Source organism: Narcine bancroftii, chromosome 7, assembly GCF_036971445.1.
Source record: "Narcine bancroftii isolate sNarBan1 chromosome 7, sNarBan1.hap1, whole genome shotgun sequence".
NCBI classification, from domain to species: Eukaryota; Metazoa; Chordata; class Chondrichthyes; order Torpediniformes; family Narcinidae; genus Narcine; species Narcine bancroftii.
In genome coordinates this window covers 101,019,329-101,034,341 of record NC_091475.1, presented here as the reverse complement: position 1 = coordinate 101,034,341, position 15,013 = coordinate 101,019,329, and the positions used below count along the sequence as shown (strand labels likewise).

Sequence of the window (15,013 nt, the reverse complement as noted above, 5' to 3'; positions counted from 1 at the left end):
GTGAAATTTCAATGTAGGTCACAATAAGCTATGACCATTCAGGTAACAAAACTTTGCCTTTGCAGAATTTTTTTCATTTGAATTTCTTGATGCATGAGCAGATGACATGGCTTTACATTATGGAAAATTGTGATACAGATCTTTTTTCAAGGAATATAACCCTTCCCTGCTAAAAACACTGGGATTACCTGTTGCTGACATTTCCAAACCTGGGGGCATCGGAAACATGAGGAGGAGAATGATAAGAGGACCTAAATGGGGTAATATCCACACATGCATGGACAGTATGAATATAACCACAAACATGCTGAACTTAAGACCTGGTGAAATCAGGTTAAGGAGAATATTAGTGAAGCGATTAATTTGTTACAAAGAGCAAGAGTGACAATATAGATTAGATGAGACAATTCTAAAGGTGGTGCTGGCACAGAGAGACCTGGATATTTGAGAGTGGGGGGACATGTATGGCAAGTGGTTAATGATACTTATAGTATCCAGGACTTCTTAAATAAAGATGTAAGCCACAAATCAAGGACCTTCTGCAGAATCTTTGCTGTGTTGCATCTAGTGTTGGTAGTGGTCTGCTTTCAAGGAAAAATGGAGTAGTGCTAGAGTGGGAGCAGAAGAGATTTTTTTTTAATGGTTTCAGAAGGTGAAATTTCAGCTACAGAGGATGGGTGGTTCTACTTGGAACAAAGAGGATTGAGAAGGAATTTGATGAAGTTTACAATCCTGGCAGGTATAGACATAGTAAATGGATAGAAACGGTTCCAATTATCTAACAGTTAAACAATTAGGTGGCACATTTAATATTACTTGTGGAGATGAGAGAGTATTTGTGATCTGAATCTCACTTGAAATTGAGATTTGTAGTGTCAATATTAATTAGTTTATTATCATATACATCATACAATTTTTACTTTCTTCAATACTGTACTGTACTTAATTTAATTATAAAGAGACTATAAATACAAGAGATACATCTATAAAAAATATTCATTGTTATTGTGGGGCAAAAAAAATGACTGCAGTGGTGTAGATAGTCCTTTTGTGATGTCAGATTAGTGTACCATTGGAGTTCAAGAGCCTGTTAGCTGTTAGAAATAAACTGTTTATGAACATAGACATGCTGATCCTCTGACTTGAAGAGAGCAGTGAGAAGTGGTTATAACCAGGATAATGGAGGTCCTTTGAATTCTTTGCAAAAAAAAATATAAATATCAGGGCTTTGAAAGGGAATTAGATAACTACTTGAGGAAAAATAACTCACTGGGCTTCAGAGCAGCATAGTTGGCAGAACAGTTAACATAATGTTACTATGGTGCCAGCGATCTGGGTTCAAATCTGGCATTGTCTCTAAGGAGTTTGTACATTCTCCATTTGACCTGCATGGGTTTTCCCTGGGTGCTCTGGTTTACTCCTATCCAGCAAATTGTACGGGGTTGGAGGTTAATCAGGTGTAATGGAGTGGCACGAGTCTCAATACCAGAATCAGCTTCTACCATGTTATGAAAAAAATGTAAAATTTGATTAAAACATCTAAGAATGGGACTGATTAGCTTGTTTTGCAAGGAGCTGGCATAGATTTAATGGACTAAATAGGTTTTCCTGTTGTAATGAATTTATAATTTGATGTTTCATCAGGCAAGTGAGGGAGATAGCTAGGGAAGTAAATGCTTGTAGTCAAGCACCCTGGACCTGGTTGCCACAGGAGAAAATGTTCAAGAACATCATACATGTGTCAAGATCAATTAATATAACTTCAAATCCCATATCTTACCAACTGTTGTAAATATTCTCAGATATTCTTCAATGTACTACATACCTATCAATCATGTATCAACAATTTCCACCAAATGAGATTCAAACCTATCCACCACAAGTTCCCCTCCACCTTACATTACTGCAAGCTTCACATCCACAGTTTGCAAATACCTTCAGCTATTTGACCATGACAAGCACATTACCAAAATACATTAAACAGATGGTGATTTTCCTGGACTAGTAATCCTAAAATCTGGACTAATAATGATCCAAATGCATGAGTTCAAATTCCAGCATGGGATCTGGGGAATTAAATGCAGTTAATTAAATAGGAATGAAATATAAAACTAACATCAGTTATGGAGAACATAAAATTAACAGATGGTCAGGGAAACACAACTGGTTCACTGAAGTCCTTTTGGTGAAAAAACTTGCCATGTTCGCCCGATTTGACCTGTATGCTAATCCCAATCCATATCATCACCTTCTGAAGGGCAATTAGCAAAGGGCAACAATTACTAATATTTCCAGCAATGTCAGAAGGGGACAGCTGTGATTAAATCATTGTAGAGGGTTCATTAGCCTCATCAGTGATCAACAATGAGTTAAAATACTGTGAAGAGGGAAAGTCTAGTGAAATACTGCAAGCATAATAACCTGAGTCTCAATATGGACGAGGCAAAGGAAATGATTGAGGACTTCAGGGGGACCTAGAATGTGTCAAATGTCTTTGGGAGCTTATTGAGAGTGATCTCGCTGGCTGCATCACAGTGTGGTATGATTGCTGTAAAGCATCAGATTGGAGGTCGATCCACAGGACCATAAAAGTAGCAGAGAATATCACTGAGTTCTCCCTCCTCACCCCCCATCAATAGGATTTATCGGGATTGTTGTTTAAAAATGGCTAGCAAAATCAGGACCCTGCCACCCTGCATGCAGTATCTTCCAGCTGCTTCTATCAGGAAAAAGATCAGAGCCAAGCAATCACTGATAGTGAGACTGCCGAATGACTGCTAAAGCAACTCTTGTGACTCTACTATTTACTAAGAATATATATTTTAATATATGTACATGTGTACTGTGTATATGTATGGTTTGTCAGTATGTGTATTATGTTGGTACACATGTTTTGCACTGTTCTGCAGTGGACTAGAGAATGTTGTTTCATTGGGTTGTACTGGTACAATCAGATGACTACAGTCTTGAACTTGAACTAGGAGAGAGAGTGCTTGCCATCATTGGAGCAGCCATTCACCAATAGAATGGCAGGACTGGAGTCCTAATTTTCCATATCTTTTTCATATTTCACCCTTCTTTCCATCTGCTCTGTACTAACTGTACGTGGCAGAAGGATGCACCTATTACTTTCCATAACCATCCCTTCCTTTGCCCATCTTCCCTCAGCAGACCTCTCACCTTAGTGTCTTTCCCTTGTCAGATCAACATGAGCTACAGTCTTGATAGACAATGGAGGAAGAGCAAAAAGAGAGGGGTCATGTTGTGCAGTTTCATGCTTCCAGCTGGCAGCTGTGATGCTGAACATCTGCATAATTTGCAGGACCTGCTTGTGATAAATCACTGAGCTTGACTGATTTGCAGGGGCACCAGATGGAAGGCTGGCTCAGGTGCTAGCCACTGGAGAGCAAACACACACACTACTGCAGAGGACTCAGGGGATTCAGGTAATACACGTGATGCACAATACACTGATATTACTGCTGTGCATTAATAAGGCTGCCAGGAAGCTTGTATTACGGTCCCAGCTTATCATAGATATTCTGCAGCAACCATGGTGCAGCTTTGGATGGGTGATACCACAACTTCTTCGAAGCTCAAAAGAAACCAACTCCTATCTGTTTGTGAACACATCAGCTTTCTAATGTGCAAGTTCTGATGCTGTCAATATTGTTCTGGTCATAGATTATCTCAGCAGTCCTGTTTCATGTTCTCCAACATGTTTCTAAGCATCCTGAGGCATTGGCCCGGTGAACAACAATTATGTCATTTATCTCAGCATTCCACACAACACAGGAACTGCCTGTTGCCAGGTCTGTTTGTTCATCCTCCAGGCCTCCTCCAGCCATGCAGAACCTACTGGAGATAAGAAAAAGAAACAATAGTTTTGAGTCTGTCAGTGCTGAATAATTCCTTATTCACGATGGTTAAATGGGACAGCTCAGGATTGAATATTGGTTGGTATGGACAAGTTGGACCAAAGGACCTGTTTTCATGCTACATGGTTGTGATAGTACAGACCTATCACCAATGTATATAGTTACAGTATCTAGAGTGTAATGACTGTGCTTACAGCGATTGGCTGAGAGCTTAGCCACGCCTACTGTCTGGGCCTTAAAGGGTTGTGTCCCTAGCCAGGTCGGATCATTCCGGACTGGTCGGCCACCTGTGAAGAGCTCCTGTCTTTTGCTAATAAAAGCCTTGGTTTGGATCAACGTCTTTGGTTCTTTCGACGAGCTCTACAATGGTTCAACAGAGGGAAGGGGGGGGGGTGCTGTTAAGGTTTGGGACAATGTATTAGCGGAATAGAACATTGGTTTAAATAGATGCAGTGGTTGAAAGGGATGTTCAAAGATAACTAAGGCAGTAGGGGCCTACCCTTTCCTACCTCTTCTTTCTAGTCAGTCTCTTGATTCCTCATTGTACATTGCATATAAAGAGGAAGAGAGCAAATTTGCACAGCACGCAGCTGGCCACCAAAAAAGTTGAGAACTGCTCTCTCAAGAGACAACAGCACTCACCCTTCAAGTGATCTAGTCAGCAAAAGTACTTTTTTGGCACACCATTGATCATCTCACTCATATTTCGAAGTCGGCATGGATTTAGTTGTATGCATACAACCCCTGTTTATGAGGGTATTGCACTTAAGTCATGATCTGTGTTCTCAGTATCAGGATTGTTATGGTTGTTGAAATGAAGATATTATAGTAGACAAAATGAAGATATATTTACTGTGCTATGATATCAGGCAGGCACTGGTCTGATGCATTAAGCATGGATGGATTAAGAGATAGTGGAATAATTTTTGGTTGCTGTATCTCGAGAGTTGACATGCAGCCTGTGTATTGTAATAAGTCTCTGAACACCATGGAGAAGCTCCCAATCTTGGTCAAGCTGCGTACTCACTCTGCCAGCTGACCTCTGGTGAGGGGGTATTAAATGTAGCCAGTGTTCTTTGAAAAGGTAGTTTCAATTTACTTTAATGCAACAATGGTATACAACCTATCCCATATTATATACACTAACAATTCTGGGCTGAAAATAGTCTGGCATATAATGAATGAGCATGTTCATCTTGAAAGCCACTAGCAACATGTTCTTTGCACTGCTATAAGGAAACAGTGTGTGGCTGTAGCAATGAGAGATTTCAAAATGTCCCTCAGAAGGAGAACTGGCTTGAACTCCATTTCCCACAGTCAGTGAATTCATTCTTGGATATTCCCATGCATATGGCATCCATGTGTGAGGTTCATCCTCTTCTCCTCCTTCTATCAGCTCAGTTCTATGGCCTTCCTCTGGTTCAATATCTGCTTTATTCCAAGGAGAGTGTCTAAAAATACTTGGAGCAGCCATTCTGTGGAAAGGGCTTGACTCAGAAGAGGTCTGCACATCAATTCATGACGAGGGTAGCATTGAAGTTCCAATGTCTGAAGAAACAAATGATGATAGAAGTGATGGTAATTTATAAAAATAAATAGCAGTTGATGCCCATGTAGTTGACAAGCCCATTAAAAAGTTATGTCTGTGGGTTTAGAAGAGGGAAGTGGAGTGTCAATTACTTAACATGTGCCCAGAGTAGGAGTGATCATTAGCTGGGGCTAAATTGCAGAATTGGCATCAAGTTCAGATTTATTTTCTTTGAAATTATGACATATTCTAAGCAGGCGACATCTGCAAACGTGGACATCTTCAAACAGATGATAACTGACATGAGTTATTTCACCAAGGGCACATATAAAGAGTTGCTTACAGAAAATGAAGAGATGCTACCAAAACACAAACACGGAAGGTGAGAAATTTATTTTTGTATTAAATGAAGCATATTTATATCACTTTTAAATTCATGCTTTTGAGCCTCACTCCAAGGATTCAGAATCAGGATTTATTGTCATGAACAAGTGGTGAAATTTGGTGTTTTGCAATAGCATATCATAGTGCAAACATTCATATAATCTACCTTACAACAATGCTGCTTTTTTTAAGCCACCACCTCTTGTACCTGTCCTTGATGTGTAGTAATGTCTGGTGCCTATAATGTCGCAGGCTGAGTTAACAACCCTTTTGAGTTTTTTTTCCCTGTCCTGAGAGTTGGCATCTCCATACTAGATAGTGATGCAACCATCTAGAGTGCTCTCCATGGTCCACCTGTAGAAGTTTTGAGCATTTTCAGTGACATACTGAATCTCCTCAGACACCTCACAAAGTATACCTGCTGGAGAGCCTTCTTCATGATTGCATTGACATGGAGGTACCAGGACGTTGATGTTGACACCAAGGAATTTGAAGTTCTTGACCCTCTCCATGATTGAGCCCTTGATGAGAACTGGATGATGTTCCCCTAACTTCCTCCTGCAGTCCACAATTATCTCCCTGGTTTTACTAATGTTGAGCGCAAGGTTGTTGTTGTTACACCATTCAATGAACTGACCTATCTCCTTCCTGTATGATTGTCATTTGTAATTCTGCCAACAGCTGTTGAGTCATCAGCAAATTTGTAGATGGCATTGGAATTGTGCCTGGCCACACAAGCATGGATGAATAATGGGTAGAGCAATGGGCTAAGCACACATCCTTGGGGTGTGCCTGTGTTGATAATCAGTGAGGAGGAGATATTGCTTCCAATTCATGCTGACTGCTGTGGTCTTCTGATGAGGAAGTCAAGAATCCAGTTGCAGAGGTGGGTGCAGAGGCCCAGAGTTTGTAGCTTATTGACCAGTTCTGAGGTGATATCGATGTTGAAGGCTGAGCTGTAGTTGATGAAAATCAACTATCTGTATGAGTTGTTATTTTTGAGGTGACCCAGAGCAGAGTGGAGAGCCAATGATATTGCAAAAGTGTTAATATATTTGAATTGCAGTGGGTCCAGATCTTTTCTTGGGTACGTGTTAATTCTGGCCATGACCAGTTTCTAAAAGAATTTAATTATGGTAGATGTTAGTGCTACTGGGTGATACTCATTGAGGGAGCTCACTCTACTCTTCTTGGGCACCTTTTGAAGCAGGTGGAAACCTCTGACTGCAGCAGAGAGGTTGAAAATGTCTGTGAACACTCCAGCTAGTTGGTTGGCACAGATTTTCAATTACCTGCCAGATACGCCATCAGGGCCTGACGCCTTGTGAGGGTTGACCCTCTTGAATCATATTCTGACATCGTCCTCAGATATAGATATTACAGGGCCATCAGCCTTTGCAGGGATTCTAGTAGGTGCTGTTTGGTTCTTCTTAAACGGGCATAGAAGGTGTTCACCTCATCAGGCAATTAAACATTACAGCCATCTATGGTGTTCACCCTCACTTTGTAGTCTGTAATGGCCTACACTCCCTGCCATAGTTGGCGTTTATCTGTCTCTGTCTCTAGCTTCATCTGGAATTGCCACTTTACTTCAGAGATGGCCTTCCGCCGGTCTTATCTGGACTTCTTGTAGATATCTAGATCCCCGGCCATAAATGCCATTTTCTTGCCTTCAGCAGGTTGTGAATTCTCTGATTCACCCATGGTTTTGGAGGGGAACCCCTGGTATGTGCACGTGGGCACACACTCATCCACACAGTTCTTGATGAAGTCGGTGATACCTGTTGCATATTCATTCAAGTCTTTGGATGAGTTCTTGAATATGCTCCAATCCACTGATTCAAAGAAGTCCTTCAGGCACTCCTGTACCTCCCTAGACTATACTTTTGCCGTCTTCATCACTGTGCTGTGGTCCTCAGTCTCTGCTTATTCGCCTGAGTATACAGCCAGGTGATCAGACTTGCCGAAGTGTAGATGTTGTATGGCTCAGTTGGTGTTCCTTATGGTGGCGCAGCACTGGTCTCACATGGGACATGTTGGTGGTGTTTTGTCAGGGGCTTCTTCAGGTTGGCCTGATTGACGTCTGCTACAGTGCGGATGTGCTGCCTCGTGGCTGTGTATAACTGTGCTCAGTTCCTCCAGTGTCAGTCTGGCGCAGAATGTGCACTACAACCAGGATGATAGCGGTGAACTCTCTTGGCAAGTAGAATGGACGGCAGTTGATTGCCAGATCTCCCTTCAGAGATAGAAAAGGTTCCATTAATATGAAGTTTCCAAAATTAACAGCAAAATATTAATTGAATTGTGTTATAGATAGGTCACAAAAGTGGAAGTGCAGATTAAATATTAAATTTAAATTTAGATGCACCACAGTTACAGGCTCTTCTGGCCCACGAGCCATCCCCTCAAATACACCAATTAACCTACTAAACCTGTATGCTTTTGAGGATGGGAGAAAATTGGAGCAACCACGTAAACACAGAGACAATTTATACACCCTTACAGACAGCGCTGGGTTCGAACCCAGGTTGCTGGCACTGTAATCATTTTGTGCTAACCACTACACTAACTGTGCCACCCCTTGAATAGCAGAAGGGGCCAATGGCTGGTTTGTCTACTCCTCTTCCTATCTCTCAAACAGACTGAGGATAGCCTCCTCTTTATTTTACTGATGAAAGAATTACTAATTTTTTCTTGAAATTTGACCAGTTACTTCTAAAACCATGTTAATTATCAACTTTCTTTAAAATCAAGATTCTTCGAAGTACTGATACAGTAACCCTAACCCTAACTGATTGAAGGAATTGCAAGATAATTGTTCTTAAAAAGCAAGGAAGAATAATTTTACAAATGCTAATAAATGTCAAACAATTGGAAGTAAATGTGACATTGTTCACTGGGTGCTAAAAGAAGTACAAAATGAAAGATTTAAGATTAGATTGAAAAGGTAAAACAATCTACATTTTTCTGCAATTAAGCTTCTTATGAGAATTAAATAATCCTTGAGTCAATCATTTCCTGTGTATTTGCATGAAAGAACAAGTTGCCAGGTTAAAATGTTGCCAAAAATGCTGGGATTAAGTAAATTACATGCATAAATGATAAGTGCACAAATATCCTGCTTTTTAAGGATTACAATTTTTTTACTGATCTTAATCCTTTAAGTTTATCCTCACAAAGACTTGTTCCAGATATTGTGTTTCTTTAAATGCACTTATGTGACGAAAATGAAAATCATGCAAAAGTTTGGAAAACATACCCAATGCAAATTTTTAAAAGTTCCTCAAATGCAGTAAAATGATGGTGTGGAAAACTGCTAAATCTTGCCACAAAAATAAAGGATCGCATATTATTAAGATCATGCATCCATGTTGTGTCTTTATTCAACGTGACTCCATTAAAGCCTCACTCTTGTCTCCAACCCTGCCCTGTGATGCCACATTCACTGCTTCCTGCACATGACTACAATCCTGTAGCTGCTCTTGCCTCGTTGGTCCATGCAGGCACATTTTGAACTCCTGGGAATCACCTCCAGCAAGTCACCAGCAGTGACAAACCCTAGGCAAAGCACACGTGTGTGTGTGACTATGACAATGGTCAACTAAACTGAAACTTTAACTTTTATACCCAGAAAGGAAAAGCAATGGAGTATTTTCTTTGAAAGTATGGATGCTGTTCACTTTTTAAGGTCCAGGTGAACAACAAAAAATAGTTGGGTATGAATGGATTTTTGTAGAAATGTTTAAATCTGAGTATAATATTTACCTTGCAACCATTAGGGAGCACCTGCAAGGCATTAAAGCAGGGCAGAACTCACTGCTTGACCATTGGCTCACAGAAGGTAACCAATGTCATAGAACTCAAGGGAAAAACACAAGGAGCAGAGCAATTAACTGGTTGGATTTTCTTCTGGACATTATCAATTTCTCACTTCAGGAGTCTGAAGTTTTCACCTGCTTCAAAAGGCATCCTTCTCTCTGGTTCCCAAGAAGAGCAAAGTGACCTGCTTCAATGCCAGTGGCACTGATATCTACCATGATGAAATGCTTTGAATGGTTGGCTATGAGCTACTGCCATCAGGAAAGAGGTATAGATGCCACAAGAATCAAGCCACTAGGTTCAGGAATAGTTTCTACCACTCCACCATCAGAATCCTAAACAATAAACAATAGCAGAGACTCATTTAAGGACTCTTGTTTTGTGCATTGTTTTACTGAATATTTTTTTCTGTATTGCACAGTCAGTTTGTTTTAATTTCTTTCTTCATTTACATTTCTCTCTTTTATATCAATATTATTTCTTGAGTACAGTTTTTTACACTACCAATAAGTAGAAATTCTGCCTGGTCCGCAGGAGAAAAGGCACCTCAGGGTTGTACATGATGTCATGTATGAATTCTGACAATAAATCTGAACTTTGAACCTTTAACTGTGACACAACTGCACTCATATAGCATTTTATTGTAGTGTCAGTCAAGATTTTTTTGTGCTTAGGTGTCTGGTGTGAGCTTAATTCCACAACTTCTGTCTTAGAGTCGATGAAAGCTACAGCCAATACACTCAAAAGAAAATAGATGAGAAGACGCATCGGTGGGTCAGTGGTAAAAAGATGAGAAGGCTTCACCGGAGTAGTGTAATTGTTTATTGTTTGTGTAATGTACTATGCCAAAAAGGAATGTGAAAATAATATCGCCGCAGGACTGAAGAAGGAAATAACCTCAAAGAGGTGACAACGTAACAAACAGAAGGAAATCCAATGCACACAACTGAGACCCTGAGGCAATGAAAAAAAACACTTGGCTTTAGCTCATGGTTATTAAACAGTTCCAAGTAATTCATGCATTTGTCAGAAGACTCAATAGACTATGACCATCTCAATCTTTAGCATCTGGACATTCAGTTTGATAAAGAAACAGGCTTTAAAGCTGGTAGGATCTTTTAAAGTTGATAAAAATATATAATAGCTCAGAAGTATAATTGAATAGAGTGAAGTTTCTTTGTGTAATGTATTGGAATGTTATGAAAATTTGGAAAGTATTTAATGAACATGGGCAAAGACATTGTAATGAACAATTATTTGACACCCATTTGAAGAAATGCTGTCTTTTCTGCCTGACCATTATCAGAATTTATACATACAATTGCTGAAAGCCATATATTTTCATGATTGCAGGCCTCAGCAGAAAGACCTTGTATTTTTCCTTCCTTCAACCATCTCAATTTAACATACATCTCTTAAAGTGAAGGTGTGCCATGTTTCTAGAGGTGTTAAGATCATGGATGTTAGTGATAATCAACAGTCAGTTATGAATGATTCATTGCAACAGTGTCCATTAGTTTTCACTTCACACAGACAGTCCTGGTGGAGGAATGATTGATGGCTTTATTGCTAGTAAACAAGATCATGTAGAACCATGATGATATTGGAGTGGACAGCTAGCTGTGAAAGTCAGTGCCAGGAATACAGCCTGAGGACTAGTACTGAAAAAAGTTCAATGGCCATGCATTAGTTATTAAGGGAGTGAATCTTTCTTATGGATTGAAGATCAACCCACAGGACCATAAAAATGGCAGAGAGGATCACGGGAATCTTTCTCCCCTCCATTGACATGATCTACCAGGATCATTGTCTAAAGGTGACATGCAAAATCATTTGAGGACCCCTTCCACCCCACACATAGCATCTTTCAGCTACTCCCATTGGAAAGAGATACAGGAGTATCAGAGCCAGCATGACCTGGTTGTGGAACAGCTTCAGCATTCTCACCGTGGGCTGTGACAAAGCTGAGTGACCCAAGGAAATGCTCACACTAACCATCTGAGACTTTCATCCTCATGAAGCAATACTTATTTTAACAATGCTTGTCCTGCATATGTATTGTTGTCTGTACGTGTGTTGTGTGTCTCCAAGTTTTGCACCAAGGACCAGAGAACACTTTTTCATCAATGTACTGATGCAATCAAATAAATTGGACTTGACTTATCATGCCATCTCCCAGCAAGTGACTCATTAACTTAAGATGCTGAATGATTCACTACAACTCTACCATTCAAGACCCTTCATCAATTAATCCTCTCAGTTGACATTAATCCATATCATCTTATCCTCAAGCACTTTGAACCAAAGCCATATCTCACAGTTTTTTACATACTACTGGTATTCAACCAAGTAGATTCCACAAACTTTTCAGATAATTCCCTCTTATTCTTATATTTTCATATTCATATATCCTTACAATACAGAAGAGGCCATTTAGTCTATGGTCTTTATTCAAAATCTCAGAAAATCTATTAATCCCATTCCCTCACTTATTTATCCTTATCTTATTCTCTGGCATATGTCTATTTATATCCACAATTCTCCCATCAGCTACTTACACAGCAGGGTTAATGAACCACAGGGAATTAACTAACAAATCCGTAGATCTTTGGGATGTGAGAGGAAGCCAGAGTGAAGGTGGAAAGCCACATTTAATAGTGCAAACTCTCCACGGATTGCATCGGAATTCCGATTGAATGCATGAAGTAATTGCACTACTTCCACTTCCAGTTTGTTTAATTGTAAACAACTTGAGTAAAAAGGCTGTTCAGGGCATAATCTCTTCCTCATTGACACACATTTCATTATCATTCTCACTCTCCAGATGTCCTGCTCTTCCTTTGCTCCTCACCTGATATATAATTAAAGGTTGCTTTAAAATAGAGGCTGCTCAGTGGATTTCGATGAAGGGATGGAAAAATGGTGATTCTGAATTTTCCACATGGCTGCTTATGGATTTCTGAAACCTGAAACTAATGTGGAAGAATATAGAAGATTGTAACAGCAGACTGAAACTAACCTCTAAAAGTAATTAATAATCCATTTAAATTGTGTAAATGGGGAGTCCTATTAGGTAGCCGTGTTCACATGTATACAACAGTATAAGAGAACAGTATCAAAATCCAAATGCTAAACATTTGCCTCAAAGATCAAATGAAATGGCATATTGTTTTCATCTTCTTCCATTCTTCCTGGAGATGCCAAGATAGGCTCAATATTCTCTCAAACCTTGTTCAACATACTCACTGAAAACTACTGTCTTCATGGTATTCATGGTCTTCACACAATGTGGCTCACACAGTCTGGTGCTGTGATAAGAAGTGGTTTACTTGTGCAGAACAAGGTGGCAAGCAAAAGCTGTTTACATTATTTTTAAGCTAATGAAGATTATTAAAAATCAGTTAAAATGAATTACCATATATTTTCACATATAAGTCAAGTCATGAAACACTAAAAATTTCTCAATAAAGGGGGGAGGGGGGCGGTGGTCAACTTATATGCTGGAAATACTTTTAAGACTATAAATTCACTGAAAAAAAACAGATTTATGTCAATTCAGCAAATAAGTAAATGCTAGAAGCACCTCCCCACCGTCAGCACTGCTGCTCCCTGACCGCTCCCCACCGCTTGGTGCTGCCATAACCATTCCTATCTTAGACCCTGACCGCCATCACTGCTCTTCCCTGGTAGACTGAGGTTTCTGCTACCTTTACAGCTTTGTTACTTGTGATTGAAGTGTTTTAAAACATTTTGTGTTGTTTCTGGACAGCCCGAAAAACAGATATCGATATATGCCAGATTGAACGAAATCCATTAAAATGAGTCTAAGAAGACATGGGCGAAGAGAGGGGAGTGTCGACCTATCTGCTGGTTGACTTATATGCTGCAATATATGGTAGATGAGAAAGTAACAGTAGAGTTAAAAGTAACAGTAGAGTTAAAAGCAAATGATGTAAAGAGAGATGGTAGAATGTAACTCCTTGAAACTATTTTTGCAGATTTTAACACATCAGGAATTCAACACAAAAATTGCTACTTGCAATGAAATCATCCACATCACTTTTTAAAAAAAAATAAGCCATTCTTTAAATGTTCTTCACACAGTCTGACAGGATTTGGAATTCAGCCACAATTTTTAATCAAGAAGACAAAGAGAATACACTTAACAATGCATCTGCAATTCTCTGACTTTGTGATATTTCTGAAATATCTTAATGCTTCTCTGAGGTCATTGTTAGCTTTGCCATTGCACACATGCAAATAACTTTTCATGTATTCAAAGAATAGGTTTATCAGACTTTGACTCCAAAGCACAGCTATTCAATTCTTTAACATTTCTTCCTTTAGTTTCATCCATTATATTTCCCTTCTGTGATTGTAATGTCAGGTTTGTTTATCTTTGTCTATACACCACCTTTTCTTTCTGATTGTATTAAAATATTTGTTCATGTTTTTGTCCTGATTATGAAGAAAGACCACATCAGAAAAAAAAAGAAGTCACGTGATGGAGTAGAGACTGGTAAGAAAATACCTGCCCTCTCCAGAAAAGTTTTTAAAAAGTAAAGAAAAAACAAAGCTACAAACACAGAAACCATAACAAATTAAAAATAAAAGTGTGGAGAAAATGGCAGCAAAGAAAGAAAAATCAAAAACAATGGGAAGAAAAGAAGGAAAGATGTCGAAAGAGAAAGGTAAAGGCCTTACCTGTACGAGGAGGCCCGCCGTGGAGAGAAAAGCCCGCTCCCTGAGGTCAGTGGAAACCCCGAACTCAGGACTACAAATATGGCTCATGGAGCCAAACAAAAGTGTGCAACCGCGCACAAAAGCAACAATGACGGGAGGGGGGGCCAGCTGAGGAGTAAATCTCCACAGCTGAAACAGACAAGTATAACACGACAGCAAGACTCTCAACAGGAAAACATAGAAAATAACGGGAACAAGAAGGAAGAGAATAAAAAAAGGAAATCAGAGAAACAAAAGATGACCAACCCAGAGGAAGACGACCAACACCAAGACATCTTTAATAAAAATAATAAAAACAAAAATACCCAACAAAATAAAATAAACAACCCAACAAGAAGATCAGAAGAGACAGAGGTGAAGGACACAGATCCTGGAGTGGAGACAGAAGAAGAGGAGGGAGAACATCAAACTCTACACAGAGAAATGGAAGATGAAGGGAAGGGACAGTACATGGATAAAAAAAAATAAAGAATATATGGAAACATTAAAAGAATGGCTGAAACAAGAATTCAGTGAAATAAAAAGAAGAATAAAAGGTACAGAAGAAAAAGTGAATAGATTAGAGATGGTCATGACCGAAATAGGGAAAAGAGTAGACAAGGTGGAAGAATGAGAAACAGCCATAAAAATGGAGGTAGATGACTTAAAAAAGAAATTAGAA

At 39.4% G+C, this 15,013-nt stretch overlaps 2 long non-coding RNA genes across 2 annotated transcripts in view; both read left to right on the top strand.

Annotated features, from left to right (window-relative positions):
* LOC138739140 (uncharacterized) overlaps window positions 1-15,013 on the top strand; it is a 143,982-nt gene that overhangs the window by 60,120 nt on the left and 68,849 nt on the right. The gene's annotated exons all lie outside the window — the stretch shown is intronic.
* Window positions 95-10,771, top strand: LOC138739139 (uncharacterized). The gene is made up of 3 exons (XR_011342033.1): window positions 95-260; window positions 5,664-5,788; window positions 10,323-10,771. It is a non-coding gene; the product is annotated as an uncharacterized lncRNA (long non-coding RNA).